General features: G+C 40.5%; 1 protein-coding gene and 1 pseudogene across 4 annotated transcripts in view; one reads left to right on the top strand and one right to left on the bottom strand.

The window, feature by feature from the left end:
- SBF2 (SET binding factor 2) overlaps nucleotides 1-18843 on the bottom strand; it is a 502739-nt gene that overhangs the window by 429232 nt on the left and 54664 nt on the right. The window lies entirely within an intron of this gene.
- Nucleotides 3715-6144, top strand: LOC136389673 (elongation factor 1-alpha 1-like; annotated as a pseudogene).

Raw genomic sequence — 18843 nt, 5'->3', positions numbered from 1 at the left:
CCAAATATAACGTCATCTGCAAATACAGACTCCACCCAAAAACTGTTAAATTAATCAATAAACTTATAAGATACAATGCCTACAAAAATCTGGTATGTTTCAAACAAAAACTAATTCATAGATACAGAGAACAAAGTTTTTAAAAGTACAAATTAGGCCTGACCAGGCAGTGGTGCAGTGGATAGAGCATCGGACTGGGATGCGGAAGACCCAGGTTCGAGACTCCAAGGTCCCCATCTTGAATGTGGACTCATCTGATTTGAGCAAAGCTCTACAGCTTGGACCCAAGGTTGCTGGCTCGAGCAAGGGATTACTCGGTCTGCTGAAGGCCCATGGTCAAGGCACATATGAGAAAGCAATCAATGAACAACTAAGGTGTCACAATGAAGAATTGGTGCTTCTCATCTCTCTCCTTTCCTGTCTGTCCCTATCTGTCCCCCTCTCTGACTCTTTCTGCCTCTGTCACCAAAAAAAAAAAAAAAAAAAGTACAAATTAGTAGTTACAAAACAGTCACAGGGATGTAAAGTATAGCTTAAGGAATATAGTCAATAATATTGTAATAACTATGTATGTTTATCAGGGAGATCACTTCATAAATTATATAAATGTTTAACCATTTTGCTACACACCCTGAAACTAAAATAAAATAATATTGAACATCAATTGTAATTGACAAATTTTTAAAAGTTCACATATATATTAACATACAGTTACTAGGGTCTTACTATAATGCGTAAGAGGAGTTGCAGTAAACCATCCAAAAAGAAAACCTGTTATGTTTCTATACACTAATAATACATCAAAAGACCTAAAAATGGCCTGACCAGGCGGTGGCGCAATAGATAGAGCGTCGGACTGGGATGCAGAGGACCCAGGTTCGAGACCCCCAAGGTCGCCAGCTTCAGCGCGGGCTCATCTGGTTTGAGCAAAATTCCACCAGCTTGAGCCCAAGGTCGCTGCCTCCAGCAAGGGGTTACTCGGTCTGCTGTAGCCCCGCAGTCCAAGGCACATATGAGAAAGCAATCAATGAACAACTAAGGTGCTGCAACAAAGAACTGATGCTTCTCATCTCTCTCCCTTCCTGTCTGTCTGTCCCTATTTGTCCCTCTCTCTGTCTCTGTCACCAAAAAAGAAGAAAAAGGAAAAAAAAAAAGCCTATGGCTTAACATCAAACTTAATGGTTAAAAACTAAACGTTTTCCCACAAAATTCATAAAAAAGATTTTCACTATCATGACTTCTACTCAACACTATGCTTTTCCATCTCCCCCTCACTTCTCTCTCTCTCTCTCCCTCTTTCTCTTCTCCACTCCTCCTGCAGCCATTGCTCGATTAGAGTGAGTTGGCCCCAGGTGCTGACAATGACTCCATGGCCTCTGCCTCAGGTGCTAAAAAAAATGGCTCAGGTTGCAAGAGAGCAAGGGCCCCAGATGGGCAAATCATTGCTTCCTGGTGGGCTTTCTGGGTGGATCCCAGTTGGGGCATATGTGAGAGTCTGTCTCTGCCTCCCCTTCTCTCACTTAAAAAAAAAAAAGTATATAATTATTTAACATTAGGTCATACTGGATTAGGGTGGGCCCTAACCCAATGACTAGTGCCCTGGTAAGAAAAAACAGGCACAGACAAATACACAGGGAAAATACCACGTGAAGACAAAAGCAGAAACTAGAGTGTTGCAGCTACAAGTCAAAGAATTCCCAGGATCTCAGGCAACCACCAAAACCACCATACCATAAAACAGACTCCTCAGGACCTTCCAGAAAAAAACAACCTGGCTGACACCTTGATTTCAGTCTTCTAATCTTTAAACCAGCAACAGTTAAATTCCACTGTTTTAAGCTATCTAACCTGTAGTATTTTGTTACAGTAGCCCTGGAACTAAAATATTTGGTATTAAATATTTCCATACTAACAGGTATTTGATTTTGTTGACATGAAAGAAAAACTTGAGAAAAAAACTATTTTGTTACACTATCTACCAGTTCATCATAGGCCTCCTTTTTTTTTGGGGGGGGGGGCTATAGAGGATAAATTCAGTCCCATTTTCACATGATTGTCCTTCAAATGTTTGAACACAGGTGATAAAAAGTCTTGTCTCAGGCACCTCCGCCATGCCTTTCTCCAATGCCTAAGCGTCCCCTTTTCAACTCTATTTCCAACTTGTCTCACATATACCAATGTTATTTCTTTCTACATGGTTAAGAACGTGGCTTTTTTGGCCCTGGTCAGGTTGCTCAGTTGGTTAGAGCAGTGGTCCCCAATTCCCAGGCCGCGGATCAGTATCAGTCCGTGGGCCATTTGGTACTGATCCACAGAGAAAGAATAAATAACTTACATTATTTCCGTTTTATTTATATTTAAGTCTGAACGATGTTTTATTTTTTAAAAATGACCAGATTCCCTCTGTTACATTCGTCTAAGACTCACTCTTGACACTTGTCTCGGTCACGTGACACATTTATCTGTCCCACCCTAAAGGCCGGTCTGTGAAAGTATTTTCTGACATTAAACCGGTTCGTGGCCCAAAAAAGGTTGAGGACCACTGGGTTAGAGCATTGCCTTGACATGCTAAGGTTGTGGTTTCGATCCCCAGTCAGGGAACTGTGGAGGAACAGTAAATTTAAAAAAATATATGGGCCCTGGCCGGTTGGTTCAGCGGTAGAGCATCGGCCTGGCGTGCAGGAGTCCCGGGTTCGATTCCCGGCCAGGGCACACAGGAGAAGTGCCCATATGCTTCTCCACCCCTCCCCCTCTCCTTCCTCTCTGTCTTTCTCTTCCCCTCCCGCAGCCAAGGCTCCATTGGAGCAAAGTTGGCCCGGGCGCTGAGGATAGCTCTGTGGCCTCTGCCTCAGGCACTAGAATGGCTCTGGATGCAACAGAGCGACGCCCCGGAGGGGCAGAGCATCGCTCCCTGGTAGGCATGCCGGATGGATCCCGGTTGGGCGCATGCGGGAGTCTGTCTGACTGCCTCCCCATTTCCAGCTTTGGAAAAATGAAAAAAAAATAAAAATGAAAAAAATATATATATGAATTTGAACTCAACTGAACATGAACAATAGGGTCATAAAAAATGGTTACAAGAATGACTAAGTCATTTACTCAAAGTGGGATAAGATGTATTGCTGTCCCTGAGGCCGCTTCAGGTTTTCCCTGAGGCCAGGAAGGATGTTCTTATCTCTTGATTGGTGGCCTACTTAACTATTCCAGAATGTGGTAACCTTTCTTTGTTCCTAGAAGCTATGCATGAAGGGCCCTCATGTAATGGCATCCAGCCAAAATTCTCCCATAAAATAGGCAGGGTCTCAGACTGTCCCTTAAGCTCTACAGCAGGGGTGGTCAACCTTTTTATACCTACCGCCCATTTTTATATCTCTGTTAGTAGTAAAATTTTCTAACCGCCCACTGGTTCCACAGTAATGGTGATTTATAAAGTACAGAAGTAACTTTACTTTATAAAATTTATAAAGCAGAGTTATAGCAGTTAAAGCATATAATAATTACTTACCAAGTACTTTATGTCGGATTTTTGATAAGTTTGGCAGAATAAATCTTTATAAAACAACTTACTATAGTTAAATCTATCTTTTTATTTATACTATGGTTGCTCCGCTACCACTCACCATGAAAGCTGGAACATCCACTAGTGGGCGGTAGGGACCAGGTTGACTACCACTGCTCTACAGAGAAATCTTCCTCATTGATGCACACAACTGCATGGCCAGCTTTGGAGCCCAGGCTGAGGCTTCCTGGTCTGGTGATGTGTTCCTTCAGTTTGGTAAGATTTGTACATACTCATAATTCTCTCTTTCTAAGTCTATTGCTTTAATTAGCTATTACTCTAGAGCGCAGGCTGATGTTTCTTGGTCTGGTGATATGTAGCTTATTTTGTGTTTATTACACTAAGCTTTCCTTTTATTCTACTTTAGGTTACATAAGTTCAAACCCCTTTTGACTTTGCCTTAATTATTCTTATTATTGTTATTAATCATAATAAATTTCCCCCTAAAATCCATCTGTGAGTAACTGGCTCTCTGTATCGATCCTCCTGCACAACACAGGCACATATAAGAGTCAACTAATGATGGCATGAATAAGTAGAACAGCTAATCAATGTTTCTCTCTTTTTCTCTCCCTTCCCCTCTCTTAAAATCAATAAATAAAAATCAAAAGAAAGATTTCAAATTGTAAAAAGAACATGGCTTTTCATAATGGGTTTGACATCAGAACACAGGAGTCATGAAAACCACCAGTAAATCAAAGCCAGACTGGGAAAGGAAAAGATTCATATCAACATTGTCATAATTAGAGACATGGGTTCTTGTAAGTCTACCACTACTAGCCAGCTGATATACAAATGTGGTGGGATCAACAAAAGAACCATCAAAAAAGTCGAGAAGGAGGCTGATAAGATGGGGAAGGGCTCCTTCAAGTATGCCTAGGTCTTGAATAAACTAAAAGCTAACTGAGAGTAAGGTATCACCATTGATATCTCCCTGTGGAAATTTGAGGTAAGTATTATGTAAACATTACTGATGCTCCAGGACATAAGAGCCTTTATAAAAAACATGAGGGCCCGGGCCAGTCAGCTCAATGGATAGAGCGTTGGCCCAGTGTGTGGACATCCTGGGTTTGATCCTGGTCAGGGTACACATGAGAAGCGACCATCTGCTTCTCTTCCCCTCATGCTTCCGCTTCTTCCTCTTTTTCCCTCTCACAGGCAGCGGCTTGGTTGATTCGAGTATCAAGCATCAGCCCCAGACGGGGGTTGCTGGGTAAATCCTGATCAGGGTGCATGCGGGAGTCTACCTCCCCTCCTCTCATATTAAAAAAAAATTATTACAGACACACCTCAGGCTGACTGTGCTGTCCTCATTATTGCAGCTGGTGTTAGTGAATTTGAAACAGGTATCCCCCAAGAATGTGCAGATCCTTGAGCATGCTTTTCTGGCTTACACACTGGGTGTAAAACAACTGATTATTGGTGTTAACAAAATGGATTCCACTGAACCACCCTATAGCCAGAAGAGATATGAGGAAATTGTTAAAGAAATCAGCACCTACAGGCCCTGGCCAGTTGCTCAGTCGGTTATAGCACAGTCCCAAAACACCAATGGTGTGGGTTCATTCCCCAGTCAGGGCACATACAGGAAGCAGCCAATGAATGTACAACCAAGTGGAACAATAAATGAATGCTTCTCTCTCTCACCCCCTCTCTCCCTCTCTGTTGCTCTAAAATCATCAATTAAAAAAAAAAGTCAGCACTTACATTAAGAAAATTGGCTACAACCCTGACACAGTAGCATTTGTGCCAGTGTCTAGTTGGAATGGTGACAACATGCTGAAGCCAAGTGCTAGCATGCTTGGTTCAAGTGATCAAATGATGAAAAGCAACCCACAAAGATGGCAATGCCAGTGGAACCACACTGCTTGAGGCTCTGGATTGCATCCTGCCACCAACTCGTCCAACTGACAGAACCCTGTGTCTGCCCCTTCAGGATGTCTACAAAATTGACAGTATTGGTACTGTCCCTGTGGAAAAAGTGGAGACTGGCACTCAAACCAGGCATGGAGGTTACCTTTGATCCAGTCAGCGTTACAACTAAAGTAAAGGCTGTTGAAATTCCCCATGAAGCTTTGAGTGAAACTCTTCCTGGGGACGTGAGCTTCAATATCAAGAACGTGTCTATCAAAGACGTTTGTCGTGGCAATGTGGCTGGTGACAGCAAAAATGACCCACCACTGGAAGCAGCTGGCTTCCCAGCTCAGATGGTTACCCAGGCCACAGCAGTGTTGGATAAGCACCTGTGCTGGATTGTCAGCCAGCTCACAGTGCTTGCAAATTTGCTGAGCTGAAGAAGATTGATAGTAGTTCTGAGAAAAAGCTGGACGATGGCCCAAGTTGTTAAAATCTGGTGATGCTGCCATGGTCGATAAGGCTCCTGGCAAGCCCACATGTATTGAGAGCTTCTCTGACTATACTCCTCTAGGCTATTTTGCTGTTGGGGCCATGAGTCAGACAGTTGCTGTGGTGTCATCAAAGCAGTGGACAAGAAGGCTGCTAGGGCCAGCAAAGTCACCAAATCTGCCCAGAAAGCTCAGAAGGCTAAACGAATCTTTTCCCCAATACCTGCCACCCAGTCTTAATCAGAGGTAGAATAGTCTCAGAACTGTTTATCTCAATTGGCCATTTAAATTTAATAGTAAAAGACTGGTTAATGATTACAATGCATCCTAAAACCTTCAGAAGGCAAGGAGAATGTTCTGTGGACCATTTGGTTTTTATGTGTATGTGACAGTTTTTAAGTTATTAGTTTTTAAACTCAGTAATTTATAAGGGAAACAACTTGATCAAAAATCTGTCACAGAATTTTGAGACCCATTAAAACAAAGCTTAATGAGAAGCCTGCATGTTCTTTTGGTCAATAGTGTAACTTTCTATTATACTACGTAGGTAAGGCTTAAGAGTTGCCCATAACCTATTTCTGGTGTTATATCTGCTGATACTTTAGAATTGAATAATTCTGATAATGATTTTTTCTGAGTGGGAACTTTGGGTTTTTTCACTTTGTCTTAAGGGGAGGAATCATCCGTTTACACAGCAAAAAGCTACAAGAGGGAGTCTGTTGGTGCAACACTAAAAAAGATAGATAAGCAAAGAGTAACTTTATATGTAAGCTAGTTTATAAAGGTCAAATTCTGTTATATTGATATTGAGTAAATTTGTTGGTATGTCAAATTTTAGTTTTTTAATTTTATTGAAATGTGAATTCACATTTACAAATACTGAGGTATCTTAAAGAACCTAAAATGAGGCTTAAATAGTATTGAGCACTACAGTTAACTGTATCCAGATTCTAGAAAAAATAATGATACTGGGGAAATAAAAAAGAAAAGAACTTGGACTCAGGATCCACACCACTCTCATTCTAATCCAGTTCAACCATTTACCTGCTACGTGCCCCGGGGAGAACTGCATTACCTCTCTGGGCTTCATTTTTCCCCATATGTAAAACAGAGACACTATTAGCTTACTCTTAGGAGTTTTTGTGAAGAAAAAATATGAATCAATATACCTTTAGTGTTTCAAAAAGTATTTGGCACATGGTAAACACCATATAAATATTGATGATGATGATGATGATCATAGGAGTGTGTGTGCCAGTTTGACTAGTACTCAAAGCTAAATACAATACAGTGGTGCCTTGAGATACGAGCAGACCAACACACAGGTTTTTTTAAGATACGAGCTGCGACTCGGTCCATATTTTTGTTCGAGATTCAAGCAAAGTTCCGAGATATGGGTCGTGATTTGGAAAGCTGCCACTAGTTGGCACGCTGGCGCACGGGTCCAGTATCGGCAGCACAACACCATCATCTCATTCTTTCTCACATTACCCACAGAATCAAGTCAAATCTCGTGCTCCTCTACCTCTCACCCAACACGACTTCAGTCTTGCAACCTATGGATCAGCAAGTCATCTCCAACCTTACAAAGCTTTACACAAAGCACTTGTTCTGCTGCTGCTTTGAGGTGACTGAGAATACAATTCTAACCCTTTGAGAGTTTTGGAAAGATCACTATAACATCGTGATATGTTTACGCATTATTGACTTGGCATGGCAAGAGGTTACAAGAAGAACCTTGAACTCGGCATGGAAAGAGTTATGGCCTGATGCTGTTGTAGACAGGGACTTCGAAGGATTCGAACCAGAAACTAAGACTGAGGTAGAAGCGTTGGAGGAGACTGTGTCCCTCGGAAAGTCAATGGGTCTGGAGGTAGTTGAGGGTGACGTAAACGAGCTCATTGAGGAACACGAGGAGGAACTCTCAACTGAGGAGTTGAAGGAGCTACAGATGATGCAACATACGGAGCTTCTGAAAGAGATTAGTAGTAAGGAGGAGGTAAAGTCAGAGGAAGTGATTTCTACAAGTGAAATTAAAGACATGCTGGCAATGTGGGAGAAGCTTTCAAGTTTCATTGAAAAGAAACACCCAGAAAAAGTTTCAACTGGTCGTGCTTCAACACTTTTTAATGACACTTGTTTGTCACATTTTTGTAACATTTTAAAAGGCAGGCAAAAGCAAACCTCTTTGGATAGATTTTTATTCAAAAGTTCCTGCAAGTGAAAGTGCTGAAAGTGCAGCCAAAAAGGCAAAAACAGGTGATGATTAAATGAAAAATACGTAATGTTAAGCTTAGGTTAAGTTTAAAGATAAGAAAGTGCATTTTTACAATTAAGTTTTTGTGGTTTCGTTTTAAGTAAAGAAAGTGCAGTTTTAGTTTTGTTTAAAGAAAATGAAGTTTTAGTTTACATTTAGTGCTAAGAAAGTGCAATTTTAGTTTACGTGTCTACAGTGCCTGCATCCCTCCCACCCACCCTCCCTCTTCCTCCGCCGTTCACCTCCGTTAGCCACACTCATCTGTCTCCAAGGTAAGAATACAGTACTATAAATAACTTTTTTCTTTTATTTCATATATTTTGTTATGCATTGGTAAAGTATACATGTGTGTTTCTTAATTAAAAACATGTCTTGCCTGACCTGTGGTGGCTCAATGGGTAAAAAGCATCAACTTGGAACACTGAGGTTGCCGGTTCAAAACCCCGGGCTTCCCTGGTCAAGGCACATATGGGAGTTGATGCTTTCTGCTCCTCCCTCCCTTCTCTCTCTCTCTCTCTCTCTCTCTCTCTCTCTCTCTGACTCCTCTAAAATTAATAAAATCTAAAAATAAATAAAAATAAAAAATTTTAAAAAAACATGTCTTTTTTCATAATTTAGGGTGGTTTGGGGATGTTTCACAGGGCTGGAACAGATTAAATCTATTTCAGTTATTTTAAATGGGAGAGATTTGTTTGATATACGATTTGACTGACTTACAAACTGGGTTACAGAACGAATTAAACTCATATCTCAGAGTACCACTGTACTTGAGATTACTGAGAAGATCACCTTAAGGGAAATGACTGATAGTACTTACAGCTAAATACAATACTTGAAATTACTGAGAATATAACCTTAGGTGAAATGACTGATAGTACTCAGAGCTAAATACAACACTTGAGATTATTGAGAATATCACCTTAGGGGAAATGACTGAAGGAAAAGGACAACTGCTAGAAAATCAGAACTTCTGATCTTTCTGGTACGTGTAACTGACTCATCTTAACAGGGCAGAAGCTGATCAACAGAAATATACCTGTTCATAGGTAAAATAAAGATAAAGGTCATATTCAACTTGCAGGTCCCAGGATTTCCATCCTTGATTTATAAAAATCTGCTTCTTAGCAAATGCTAGTTTTTAAATGTTTTCTTGTTGACCAAAAGATTTGTGTTATAATGACAAAATAACCAGAAAAATCAAAGCCTAACAAAATAAATAGATCTAATTGTGCCAGTATAGACCAATTTTGAAAGGATAAGAAAAATAAAAACTGTTCACAAACTGAAAAGAAAGCAAGCAGGAAATCATTCCACAAAAGGCTTTCATATTTGATCCATTTAGAAATTAATCAAAGAGGTCTATGTATTTCAACTAAAACAAGCCTTTTTGTGGTTATTCAAAAATTTAGGTAAGAATGTAATGTGATTTCCCAACTTTGCAGTATAATCCCCTATTATTCAAAAGGTTTATTTGAAACACAAAATATTTTCCAGTTAATTTACCAAAGAGCCCACAGACTTTTACAGAAATTCAAAAGAATATACAGTGGTACCTTGCCACACGAGCAATTTGAGAGATGAGCAGTCACTCACGGGATTTTTTGCTTTAAATCACGAGCGGATAGTTAAATCATGAGTGTTGGGCAAATGAGTTTGTAAATTTGTGTTGAGCCTGACCAGGCGGTGGCGCAGTGGACAGAGCATCAGACTGGGATGAGGAAGATCCAGGTTCAAGACCTCGAGGTCCCCAGCTTGAGTGCAGACTCATCTGATTTGACCAAAGCTCACTCACCAGCTTGGACCTAAGATCGCTGGCTCGAGCAAGGGGTTACTCGGTCTGGTGAAGGCCCACGGTCAAGGCACATATGAGAAAGCAATCAATGAACAACTACGGTGCTGCAATGAAAAACTAATGATTGATGCTTCTCATCTCTCTCCGTTCCTATCTGTCTGTCCCTATCTATCCCTCTCTCTGACTCTCTGTCTCTGTAAAAATAAATAAATAAATAAATAAATAAATAAGAAAAAAATTTGTGTTGAGTTTGCTCACTTTTATTGTTAAAAATTGTGCTGGGCAGTCACATGTGTGCTTGCCCTCAGAGCAGGGCAGTTGATTGCAAATTGCGGATTACCTTCCTGCTTGGGAGGGGCCATTGTTATGCTAATATTGGCTGGAGGAGAGGTTTTGGCACCAGAAAAGTTTTGAAAAGGAGAGAAGAAGGAGGAAGAGAAGAAGCCATGATGCCAGAGTGAGAGCAGAGAGGATGCAGAGTGCTAAAGGAGGAGCCAAGATGGCAGGGAAAGAGAGAGAAGCCAAGATGGCAGGGTGCTGAAGGAGAAGCCAGTCTGTGCAGAGAGGAGAAGGTAGAAAGTGTGCAGATGAGACTGGGGGAGGGGGCCTTTAATTCTAGGAGAAACCGGAAAAGATTCTCCTGGCTATGGAACCATAGTATTTGTAAATGGCTTTGGGAGCTCGTCGGCCAGCACGAGACTTGAATAAAGGAATGGCCCACCATTTTTTGGCTCCACTGTTTCTTCACCGTGTGCCTGAATCTAATGGGAACCTGCATGTGTATGGCCATAACAGCCGCGACTACTGGCCATACATTTGGCATAGTTTGCGGCAGAATTTGGATCAGATATAATAGATAGGTATGGAGCCACCGCCACCCTTGAAGAGTGGGGTAGAGGACTGGTTGTTGTTATGGTTCCTCATGGCTGTCCTTTTGGGGACCGTGGGCTGGCTGATTTTTACAGCCCTGTGTGAGGAAACTGAGAGCTCTGTGCAAGAGGCTGCCCAAGGCCTGCCAACCTAGGAGCGGAATGGCCATGGGAGAAAGAAATGCAGATCCTGGAACTGGAGCAAGCGCTGCAGAAGGAGGCCGACCGGGTTCTTGAGTTGCATCTGGAAATGGAGCAGTCTCTGGAGAAGAAATTACAGGTTTGTGACCTGCAGTTTGCCCTGGAAGTTGTGGAGAGCCAGCAGCCACAGGAGCCTAAGCTGGAGCAGTGCCAGCAGAGTGGGTCTGAGTCGGCAGGAGCAGGCATTTTCAGCTCCTCTTCTGAGGATGAGGAAACTGGAGCTGAAGTTGCTGTCTGAACACACCAGAAGGTAAAAGCCCAGCAGCAAAGATTACCTACCAAGCCCCTGGGAAGTTTGCTACTATTATAGGACATAAGGGTGGATGGCAGCATGCTCTCTGGAGCAGAGGTGGAAATGTTGGCTGCCATTGCCATGTGCTCCCCCTTGGGGCAGCGTCTTAAGAGCTGCCAGGACGGCAGGGATGAGAGGGGAGGCCTGAGGCCCCATGTGCGTGGACTGACTCTTAGACTATGACCAGAGGGGGCACTAGCTCCCTTGTTGGATGAACATGTGGCTTTTGCACAATATGAGAGACCCTGATGGAGGAGAGAACAGGTCGGGTTGAAACTGTATGACTTATGCTGTTGCTGTAATTTGTGTGATGTGCCTAATTCCTTGCACAGGAATGCCTGTGGCGTGAATAGCAAAGTGAGCAAAGGGGTGGAATATTAGGCAAATGAGTTTGTAAAATTGTGCTTTTTGAATTTGCTCACTTTTATTGTTAAAAATGGCGCTGGGCATCTGTCTGTGAAATTGCTAATTACTACCTTCCTGCTTGGGAAGGGCCACTGTTATGCTAATGTCTCCTCCCCCTCCGCCAGCATCTTAGCCTGACCTCGAAGGTAAATACACTTCATAAACCAGTTTATTTCTCTTTTTTTTTTTACTTTTTTTATTATTTTATTTATTCATTTTTAGAGAGGAGAGAGAGACAGAGAGAGAAGGGGGGAGGAGCTAGAAGCATCAACTCCCATATGTGCCTTGACCAGGCAAGCCCAGGGTTTTGAACTGGCGACCTCAGCATTTCCAGGTCGACACTTTATCCACTGCGCCACCATAGGTCAGGCAACCAGTTTCTTTCTTTACATTCTCTTATTATGTATGTGTGTGTATATTTGTTATTTATAAAGTACATTTCCTTATTTAAAAGCATATAAAATAAAACAAAAAATTCATGTGGTGTTTGGGGGCCAAGCAGATTAATTGCATTCTCATTAATTTAAATGGAGAAATTCGATTTGACACATGAGCAAATTGAGTCATGAGCTCAGCCATGAAACAAATTAAACTCGTGTGTCAAGGTACCACTGAATTTAAAAACTGAACAGAATACACAAAGAACAAGGTATATCATTTATAAAATAAGTCAACAGCATCTACACAAGTACAGTCTCAAACTCGTAATTCATTGATAATGTAGAAATCTAGTTACTTAGATAAGAAATGTAAAGATTACACAAAACAGAAGAGTACAAATTGAAATTAAAACTGTGATTTAGCATTTTGATAAAAGTTCTTTAGATTGCATCTTCTTACTGAATAAAAGTATCTTCTTTAATAGCAATAAAGGAAGAACTATTGACAGTATAAGATGCTGTATAAACTATACAGTTGTGTATCAATATTTTAAATAAGAAAACCTTATCAACTCTAGATCTCCACATATCTATCCAATGTGCCCCCACCCCAGCATCACTCACAATCACTCTTAACAGTTGAAACTCTCATCGCCTGTCACCTGGATGATAGCAGCAGTCTCATCATCTCCCTGCTTCCTATTTCTCTTCACTCCAGCATATTCAACCTTCTGGTAATATGAAAATCAGCTCTGCAAAAATCAAAGTTCATCATGCTAACTCTCATGATCAAAATAATAAAATAATTCTCCCCCTGACTACGTAATAGTCCAAGTCATTACTTTAGGGACTTCCACATTACCAAGGTGGGAGTAACAGGCTGAGATTACCATCCAATCAGCAGAAACTAAAAAAATGACAAAATTATATGAAACAATGGTTTTTCAGACACTGACATCAGACAGTTAAGGACAGTAATTAAATTCTGAGAAAAAGTAAAATTAAGTGAGCCTACAACTGCCCCAACTTACTTCCTGGTGAGAATTTCAAGACTAGAGGACAGGAAGGGGGAATCCAAGTGTAGTCCAGCAGCACTCTGAGCTGAAGCCATTAAATTGGGCATCCAGAAAAATTAAGGAGGTTAGAATTCACAGGAAAGAGTTCCAAAAACGGGAGATCCATAGGAAAAGAGAAGCCTGGTGCTTTTAGAGGATCTACTTGAGTCTTCCATTGAGTATTGATTAGTACTTGAATGTACTAAGAAAACCATGTGAGGCCAGGGAGTGAAACCCATGAAAGAAAGAGAGAGAACTACCCACAGAGATCACATAAGACCAGGAATAATTTGTGCTGCAATAACTAAGAGTAAAAAAAACTGCCTTAATTCCCTGGGCCTCAAGCAGAGAATTCAGAAGGGTATTGCCTCAATAGGGTGGGAAAAAATCAGTCCTAGACTAAACACTGCTGTGGGCCCACCTACCTAACAAAAAAATGAAAAACAAGCCTCAAAAAAAAAAAAATCAAGATATTTCCAAGTGATTTAATTACATCCCAGGACACAGTTCAAGAATATTTGTAGGAAAACAAAAATATAACATCCAGCCAAAAACCAAGAGGCATGAAATGAAGCAGAAAAGTGTAAGGCATAACGAGGAGAAAAATCAATTAATTGAAACAAATCCCAAACTGATACATATGATAAAATTAGTAGATAAGAACATTCAAACTTCTTATAACTGTGTTGCATGTTTTCAGGAACAGAGACATGACAAATACACTGAACAGAATTAATAAATTAGACACTACAGAAAAAATGATCAATGAACTTGAAGTTATAAATAACAACAGAAATTCTGCAAAATGAAACAGAGACAGGACTGAAAAATACACTCTAAGTCCAATGATCAACTCAACAAATGCCAAACACACATACATACAAAGAAGAAAACTACACCAAGGTACACTGTAGTCACATTACTTTAAAAAGATACAAAGAAAAAAATCTGAAAAACAACTGGAGAAAAAAAGACATTAAGTTCAGAGTAACAAAGATAAGAATCACAGCAGAACTCTCATAATAAAAAATGCAAAGCAGAAGACAGTGGAGTCATAGCCTTACAATATTGAAAGAAAAAAGTGTCAACTCAACATTTTTGATTCCTCTAGACCTGAGATTCTTCTCTCCCACGAAGAGATATCAGACACCCCAACATGGGGAACATCCTCTGCAAAGTAGGCAGCACCAGCATGGACCAGTGGGGGAGGGAGGGAAACTAAGCAAACTGTAACATCACAAAAGCTCTGAACATTAAACTGCCACTGGAACAACTCACAATGATAGGCCATAATCTATGTATTAAATTTAAACAGAATGACTAAGCACTGGCCGGTTGGCTCAGTGGTAGAGCGTCGGCCTGGTGTGCAGAAGTCCTGGGTTCAATTCCCGGCCAGGGCACACAGGAGAAGCACCCATCTGCTTCTCCACCCCTCCCCCTCTCCTTCCTCTCTGTCTCTCTCTTCCCCTCCCACAGCCAAGGCTCCATTGGAGCAAAGATGGCCCGGGCGCTGGGGATGGCTCCTTGGCCTCTGCCCCAGGCGCTAGAGTGGCTCTGGTCGCAACAGAGCGACACCCCGGAGGGGTAGAGCATCGCCCCCTGGTGGGCGTGCCGGGTGGATCCCGGTTGGGCGCATGCGGGAGTCTGTCTGTCTCTCCCCGTTTCCAGCTTCAGAAAAATACAAAAAAAAAATAGTAATAAATAAAAAAAATAAAATAAACAGAATGACTAAGTTAGTAGTGTAAAAAGTCCAGGATGTAATTTTTAAAAAAATCACCCATTATACCAGGAACCAGGAAAATCAATACCTAAATGAGAAAGGCAATCATCTGATACCAACATAGACATAAATCAAATGATGGAATATCTGACAAGAATTCTGAAACACTGTCATAAAAATTCATCAACAATCAATCACAAATTCTCTTCAAACAAGTGAAAAATATAAAACAGCAGAGAAACAGAAGTTATAATCAAACAAAAATTCTAAAAATAAATAAATAAAATAGCCAAAATAAAAATCTCAGTTGATGAATTTAATAGAATACTAGAGATGGCATAGCATAGAATTAGTGAACTTTAGGAGAAAGCAAAAGATTTTACTCAATCTGAACAACTGAGAGAAAATAAATCAAAATAGAAAGAACAGACTATTGGGACCATAACAAATTATCTAATATTTGTACACTAGAGCAGTGGTTCCCAACCTTTTTTGGGCCATGGACCAGTTTAATGTCAGAAAATATTTTCATGGACCGGCCTTTAGGGTGGGATGGATAAATGTATCACGTGACTGAAACAAGCGTCAAGAGTGAGTCTTAGACGGATGTAACAGAGGGAATCTGGTCATTTTTAAAAAATAAAACATCATTCAGACTTAAATATAAATAAAACGGAAATAATGTAAGTTATTTATTCTTTCTCTGTGGACCAGTACCAAATGGCCCATGGACCCTGGGGGTTGGGGACCACTGCACTAGAGTACTAGATGAAGAAGAGAAGTGGGATGGAATAAATATTAAGAGATAATAGTGGCTAAAATATTCCCAAATTTGGCAAAGCACCAAAAAAAAAAAAAACACTTCAAGTTGACTGAACCTCAAACAGAATAAACTCAAAGAAATTTACACCAAGACAGATACCATTATTAAAATTCTAAAAACTAAAAAATAAATCTTGAAAGAAGCAAAGAAAAACAACATATTACCCATAGGATAGCACCAATTTAAATGACAGCTCATCAATTGCTCATCAAAAACAATGGAGGTAAGAAGAAAGAGGCCCACCAATTTTTAAGTGCTGAAAAAAAGAACTGTCATCTATGAATTCTATATCCAGCAAAACTATCCTTCAAGAATGAAGGGGAAATCCAGCACTCTCAGATGAAGAAAAACTTAAAGACTATATCACTGGTAAACCTACTTTTAAAGATCAGCTGAAGGAAGTTGTTCCAACAGAAAAGAAATGCTAAAATAAACAAGCACTACTAAAGCATCAAGAAGAACAAAAGATGGCAAAAACATGGGTACAAAAACTACCATTCTCCCCATGAGTTTTATATTTCCTATCTGATGATTAAAACAAAAATTGTAAGAGCTCAGTCTGATGTTTGAATACCCACTATATTATTCATCCTTAAATAATAGTTCATCTTCTGCTTTAATATCTCTAGTAAAAATGAAATCACTATTTCCCAAACATTTGTTTAGAATCCAGCTCTCCCTAGGACTGGGATTTTGTTTCTGCTCAGGTCAGTCACTTCAGATCCAGATCCAATAAGCATCTGCAGTTACTATACATGAGGCATTTGATTCTAACAACCTATGTAATCAAAATATTAACCTCCATTTTACACATAAAGAAATAAACTTATATATTAGGTAATGTTTCAATCACACTGTATAAATAAGTGACAGACCACAAAAGTGAATACAAGTCATCCTAAATCTAGTACTCAAATGCTTCTATAAACCAATAGCTGGTATCTTGATGTCAACTGGCTATTAAACCTCTTCCCAGGGCAATATCCTCCATCCTCTATCTTTATTCGAACAACCTTCTGTATCCATCCTTGAAGCTTATTGTTGCCTCACTTGCAATCTTTAGTTGGCATGGCACATGGGTGAGAAATGCCAGAATTAACTCTTCTTTCAACATAGAACTTAATCTGGGTATGGGCCTAATACTAGGGCCCTGACTCTCTCCTATTCCCCCTATTCTATTGGAAAGGGAAAAAAAGCCCATTCCAGGGCAAACGCAGAGATACATTAATTAATATTTTCTGTACTCAATGTAACAAGCTAAATATAAGCTCCCAAGCCTCTCTCACAAGTAATTCTTCAACTGTTGAAAGACAACTACTGTGTCGTCAGAAAGGTAAATATGATTTCCATTTCCCTTCCCATCTCAGTCACTCTACTAAGTCCAAGGGCCTTTCTATTTCTCAAAACATTGCTAAATTAAAGACAACAGCAATTATGAATAGAAATAATCCAAAATATAAATATCTTCCCCTAGTAAATATCTTCAAACTAATCTAAGAAAATCCTTACAGGCCCTGGCCAGTTGGCTCAGCAGTAGAGCATCAGCCGGCATGTGGAAGTCCTGGGTTTGATTCCTGGCCAGGGCACATAGGAGAGGCGCCCATCTGCTTCTCCATCCTTCCCCCCCTCTCCTTTCTCTCTATCTCTCTCTTCCTCTCCCACAGCCAAGGCTCCATTGGAGCAAAGTTGGCCCAGGCACTGAGGATGGCTGCATGGCCTCTGCCTCAGGCACTAGAATGGCTCCAATTGCAACACAGCAATGCCCCAGATGGGCAGAGCATCACCCCTTAGTGGACATGCCAGGTGGATCCCAGTCAGGCGCATGCGGGAGTCTGTCTGTCTGCCTCCCTACTTATCACTTCAGAAAAATACAAAAAAAAAGAAAAGAAAAGCCTCACAGATGTACTATATACCATTGAGTTCTGTTTTTAAAATAACACAACATTGGTAATCAGATCTCAGGCTCTCTATATCTAACTAATAACCTTAAGCAAATCCTCTTAACTTCTGAGCCTCAGTCTCTCACCTATAAAGTGATCTTAGGTCCCCCCTGTTCTAAAAACCTATATATACGGTATTATCAAGACCAGAAAATGTGAAATACATACATATTACCACTAGAGGGCATAAAACTATGGTTGTTAACCTAAAAAGTAAGACTAAAATCTCCTCCAGATTGAGTAGGCAAACTATACTCTTTAAACTATATGAATTTAAATTAAGCCTCATTAACTTGTCTGCTGGCAAAGAACTCCAGACTACTGTCTAAACACTATTATTTTGTATGATTTGAATAACAAACCTCTTTCTGCACCGGTTAAAGTTATCTTAAAACAAACTGAGTATAACCAGAAAGCCATGCTTATTGTGTAACACTAAGAAATCAGCAACCTAACAAACAAAAAAGAAATGAAGAGCATAAAGAACATAGGTGGAGGAATAGTAGAAGGGAAAAGAAAGAAAAAGAGGCAGTTTTATTATTGTTGTTTGGTGTGGGATTTTTGCTCTTAAATTTCTGCAGTATAGCAGCAGTACCTTCCAAAGTATTACAGGAACATATTACCATTATTCCACAGAATACTAAGCCCCTGTTGAGATACAGCAGAAATAAAAATTTCAGTCAAATTTCAATGAAACAACTTTAAAACACTAATATGTTGGTAGTTACTATAACATCAAGCCTTTTAGAATAAAAAGAAAATTGCAAATTTGAAAAACAACTCTTCTCTCCTGTGACTTGCTATGTATCGCTGTAACTGTTTTTAAGTATCCCTCTAATTGAAGGTAAGATTATTATGAACTTAGTTTTAGCATAATTTATTATTATTATTATTCAGTGAGAGGAGGGACAGACTCCCACACGCACCCCAACTGGGATCCACCCAGCAAGTCCACTAGGGGGCGATGCTCTGCCCAGCTAGGGAATTGCTTTGTTGCTCAACAATCCAGCTCTTCTTAACACCTGAGGCAGAGGCAGAGGCCATGAAGCCATTCTCAGCACCTAGGGCCAATTTGCTCCAGCCATGGCTGCAAGAGTGGGGGAGAGGGAGAGAGAGAGAGAGAGAGAGAAGGGGAGAAGGAGGGGGGGGGAGAGTAAGAGAGAAAGAGAAAGAAGTAAAAGGGGGAGGGGTGGAGAAGCAGATAG

Source organism: Saccopteryx leptura, chromosome 1 (genome assembly GCF_036850995.1).
Source record: "Saccopteryx leptura isolate mSacLep1 chromosome 1, mSacLep1_pri_phased_curated, whole genome shotgun sequence".
Taxonomy (NCBI): Eukaryota; Metazoa; Chordata; class Mammalia; order Chiroptera; family Emballonuridae; genus Saccopteryx; species Saccopteryx leptura.
This window is presented reverse-complemented; position numbering and strand designations above follow the sequence as displayed.